Source organism: Papaver somniferum, chromosome 10, assembly GCF_003573695.1.
Source record: "Papaver somniferum cultivar HN1 chromosome 10, ASM357369v1, whole genome shotgun sequence".
In the NCBI taxonomy this organism is placed as follows: domain Eukaryota; kingdom Viridiplantae; phylum Streptophyta; class Magnoliopsida; order Ranunculales; family Papaveraceae; genus Papaver; species Papaver somniferum.
Window position 1 is genome coordinate 210,993 of NC_039367.1, and position 5,000 is coordinate 215,992.

At 34.3% G+C, this 5,000-nt stretch overlaps 4 non-coding genes and 1 pseudogene across 4 annotated transcripts; 3 read left to right on the top strand and 2 right to left on the bottom strand.

Moving 5' to 3' along the window:
* The first annotated feature begins 830 nt into the window (after nt 1-830).
* Nucleotides 831-901, top strand: TRNAC-GCA. The gene has a single exon. It is a non-coding gene; the product is annotated as a tRNA-Cys (tRNA).
* A 2,246-nt stretch (nt 902-3,147) lies between these two features.
* Nucleotides 3,148-3,221, bottom strand: TRNAD-GUC. Its single transcript has one exon. It is a non-coding gene; the product is annotated as a tRNA-Asp (tRNA).
* A 368-nt stretch (nt 3,222-3,589) lies between these two features.
* Nucleotides 3,590-3,672, bottom strand: TRNAY-GUA. Its single transcript has one exon. It is a non-coding gene; the product is annotated as a tRNA-Tyr (tRNA).
* A 600-nt stretch (nt 3,673-4,272) lies between these two features.
* On the top strand, nt 4,273-4,344 carry TRNAT-GGU. The gene has a single exon. It is a non-coding gene; the product is annotated as a tRNA-Thr (tRNA).
* A 113-nt stretch (nt 4,345-4,457) lies between these two features.
* Nucleotides 4,458-5,000, top strand: part of LOC113319018 — a 5,493-nt pseudogene continuing 4,950 nt past the window's right edge.

Sequence of the window (5,000 nt, forward strand, 5' to 3'; positions counted from 1 at the left end):
TAACCCAGGTATTGTAGACATTCCCTCATTTCCATCCCGGAGCATCTTAAGCTTCCCATTTATAGCAAAATCCCATTATTGGCTCATTCTTCATCGAACCATATGGATCGATCTAGCAATGATGGAATGTATATTCTGTTTACTGAATCACATGAAATTTGACCCAACTTCATACCATTGAGCAGAGCAATAAGGATAATTTTCTATTCAAATTCGAATTTGCAACAGGATAAAACATTCCTGGAATCATAATTATGCCGATTATACTTTTTTAGAGTCTTGTATAAAATATCAAAAGTAATCCAATTTCTACCTATTATTATGATATTACAATCCGGTTGGGTACCCAAAAAAGAAATGATTCAAGGTTTGATCCGTTCTCTATGAATGAGAGAAAAACAGAAAAATCAGGAATAGTATAGAGTTTCTTCTTTTTTTTGCGAGGCACTTTTACCTATAGCTATAGCAACCTATCCATCCGGATATTTCCTATCCCAGCTATACTTGGGGCAACACAGGAAGTGGTATATCATAATTTCTATTTTAGATTCAAAAAAAGGGAAGCATGATAATTCCTTATAGACATATATGGCTAAGATACCTAATTAGGATATCTTTGTAACAATCTCTGTTCCGGGGTTTACATATATATATAATTGTTGTTATAATGTAAATTTAATTGAAAAAGATTTCTTATTGAAAAGAATTGATACTGATAAGTATAAGTTGTGTATCAACTTTATTTTGCTGCCGTTGTTAAGGAAACGAAATTTGATGTCCAAGAAATAATAAAGAAGAGAGCGTTCCCTCTATTTTATATCCGTTTGTTTGGCGGCATGGCCGAGTGGTCAGGCGGGGGACTGCAAATCCTTTTACCCCAGTTCAAATCCGGGTGCCGCCTCATCTACAAAAAATGGGAAAGACTTTCTTTTTTTGCTCAGCAGAAGCAATAGATTCTAGAGGAAACCAAAAGTAAAAACCAGATTTTGGAGAGATATGGGGTAGGTAGTGCTGGATTGTATATTTTATGCTTTTTGCTTATGAAGGGCAACAAAAGAAACTAAACAATAGGCCTTACTATTCCTACATCTTCCATTAAAAAAGATTTCCTTGATAATACAAAGAAAATCCCTGTGTTGTGTATCTTGCTTGTGGTTAATCCTTCCCTATTCTACCAGAAATCATATAGGAACTTGTTGTGGGTGGATTTTTTGGATAGTTTGATCAATAGCGTTTGGTCATAATCCCTTTTTGACTCTGCACCATAGATTCCACTATTATTAGTGATCAATAATGGACGAATTCCTTCATATTCATAGAGATAGGGGACATAATTCACATGGATATAGTAAGTCTTGCTTGGGCCGCTTTAATGGTAGTCTTTACATTTTCCCTTTCACTTGTAGTATGGGGAAGAAGTGGACTCTAAAAGCACTACTAATTGAGTTGAGTAATCAAACTGTAGCCATTTTTTCATATATCGTTCTGAAAAGGGATTTTAAATATTAAATATCCATTTAAAAATTATATTGGATTACAGTAATGGACTATATTAAAAAGAATCTTTCAATCAAACAAAGAAAATAGATGCAAGGAAGAACTAGAATTGGGGTGTTAGTTACATGATGTACATCACATATATGAAATTTATAGATATGTACATATATGAAGATACAAGATACATCTTGTAGATTAATCTAGATGAAGCCTATACCTCTTTATACAGTACCAGTACAACTTTAGACAATACAATAATAGAAAGTATGGTAGAAAGAAATTGATATCTTTCTACCATACTACCAGATCTCATATACTGCTGATTCTAGTCCGCTCATTTCATTTAAGACGTGGAATGAAAGTCCCTTTTATTTCTTCAATCATTGATAAGAAAAAAGAAGTAAAGCTTCATTCGAATCAATTATTTTGACTGACTGTTTTTACGTAGATGATAAGTAAAAAAGCAGTAGGAACTAGAATGAACAGCGCAGTAGCAATAAATGCGAGAATATTTACTTCCATAATCCCATCGTTTTTTACTTCACAATAACTCGGGATCTAATCCCATAGAGATGATAAATCTTCTCCTCTAAATTCAATGAAATGAATTGCATCCCAATGTTATTTGATATTGAATCGGATCAATATCATGAATAACAATATCTGAGCTTTCAGATCGATTCATTGTCGAGAATTGAATAGTATAACATAGGAGGAGCTTTTATCCATAACGAATCCAAAAAAGGGGATTCTTGATACAACAAAGAATCCCTTTTCTTTTTTCATTCTTTTCTATAACCTACAGTCTTTTGTATACAACCATCTGATGAGGTATCATTTGACCCGTCTTCCATTTCAATTGGTCACAAACCCAAACAATAGAAATGAAATGGAAAAAAGTGAAGTTCGAAACTAATTAAGTTTGTTATGATCTAAATTTCTTGGAAGACAAAGAGGTGTGATAAAGTTGGATTCGGGTATAAAAGATCTCGTTTTTTTATAAATGTACTTTTTTGGAGTTTACTCTTGCTTCGATAGGACTCCTTCATCAAAGAAAAAACAGGAGAGAGAAGAAATATTATTCATTTCCTTATTAAGCAGGGTAGGGCAGATCTTTCTTTGATCTCTCTTTTATAAAAAAAAAAAGCTTCTTTCCTTGGATTGAAACCGGAACATATATCATATCCGAAATTAAGTATGGAAGTGAGATAGATAGATTGTTTCCAATTAGGAATTGAGGTTCCTAAAAATAGGAGCTAGAAAATAAAGAGGTGGTTTTAATAGAATATAAAAAGAATTCTGGCGCGCCAACTCTGTTAAGGTCAAGTTCATTTTGTATCACACAATGAAGGAATCCAAGTTGTATGTATGCTCTCGGGAACCGGGTGGGTATTATATTGAATTCCATGTATCAGAACCAATAGAAAAAGTAAAACCTGTGCGGTATCTCTTGAAATCCTGAATAGGACCCTACCACCAATTGTGCCAATCTAGCTCTCCCCACGAATCAGTACTAGTCGAGAATGAATTTAAATTCTTGTATTTCTTCGATGATAAAAATGACTTCCGGCGGGAATTAGATTTTGCTTTCAGTCCTCTCTCTTCACCGAAAATAGAGAAATGAGTTGACGGATTCATCGGATCCTAGGTCGGGACTGACGGGGCTCGAACCCGCAGCTTCCGCCTTGACAGGGCGGTGCTCTGACCAATTGAACTACAATCCCAGGGAAATAAGATGTACAGGATACATATTCTTATTATTAAATTCATAGCATATTTCTATTTAGAATCGCTGTGTTGTAACAGAGATAGAAGCGATATGTTGATATTCACATGGGTATGGGCGTTAGTGAGAACGGCACGTATTACTAGTAGTCAAATCATTTCATAATAAATCTTTCGGTGAAAAAGAAAAAAGCTTTTTTCTTTACCTCCCCTTATATATTAAGGTTACAGACCAGATCATTAGAAAGTATAATCTATGGGAACAAATAAATTAAGGATATAGCGTAAAAAAGTATTCTTTTCTTTCTTCGTCTGGTTTCTGGAGGCAAAATTTGTTCTATTATCTCATGATGGATCGGCGGATTTTTGGGCCGAGCTGGATTTGAACCAGCGTAGACATATGCCAACGAATTTACAGTCCGTCCCCATTAACCACTCGGGCATCGACCCAGGAAGAATCCATTTTAGACTTATGGATAAATCCATGATCAACCTCCTTTCGTAGTACCCTACCCCCATGGGAAGTCGAATCCCCGCTGCCTCCTTGAAAGAGAGATGTCCTGAACCGCTAGACGATGGGGGCATACCCGCCTGATCGCCTACTATACTGATAGTATGAACAGTTTTTTGTAATTGTCAATATAATGTAATGCTATGACTAAATTCGAAGAATATTTTCTGCTTTCATTATTCCATCTAATTTATTTTTTCTATAAAAATTGCAGGGTACGTGTCGAATCTCTTCATCAATGATTCGATGAAATATCTTGGATCTACGTCGAATTGTGTCTCAATCAAATGAATCTCATTCTGATGAGGGTAAAAAAATCTTTTCGGGGCGGTCTAGGAAAAAAGCTTCTTTATATTTTATTTTATCAATATTAATGCACTACATTTTTTCAAGACTTCTAAAAAAAAAATCTGAAGTAAAAAAATTTTTGATTGGTCCTGAACGGGCCGAGATCTATCTATATGATGTATATTATATACATAGGTACATACAGTAGACTCATAGTGACTGTTTGTTCATTCAACAATTGAATCAAATGAGCCCTTTTAACTCAGCGGTAGAGTAACGCCATGGTAAGGCGTAAGTCATCGGTTCAAATCCGATAAGGGGCTTTTTTCACAAAACTCTAATCTAAGTCTTCGGTTTGGGGCGGAAAATAGAGATATTGTTGCTTTTTGTAAACTCAATAGCAAAAAAAGGAAACATCCACATAAATATAAAAAAGAAATATAAAAGAACTTATTATTATATAATAAGTTCTTTTATATATTTATAGTAGTATAGTTATAAAGTGGAACATTTGTCTTGATTATCATGATCAGTCATTCCGCTGAGTAGAAGAACTACTATGTCACTTTCGAAATCAACAAAAGAAAAAGTAAGTGGATCTGACCCATTGAATCATTACTATATGAGCTATTCTGATATTAAAATTCAATAGTAGAGAGAAAATTGTAGCAGCGTACCCCCTTTATTTCTTTTTAATTTACTTGGGATACGGAAGAATTTGTCGATATTTCTGATTTAATGTTCTTGTTCCTGAATGCTTCATAGGAATAAATGGCTATTCTGTTCCTATACAGAAAAACATTTCTTCCGAGTCACAAAAACCGTCTATTTTGGAATATCTTTCTGTGATTCCAATATTTCTATTATAAATCTACAATTACAATCTACATCAGATCGTGGTTTCATGTACCAAATATTTCCATATCAAGGCATCCGATCTTTTTGGTTCGACAATGGGATAGAGAACGGATGTGAGAAA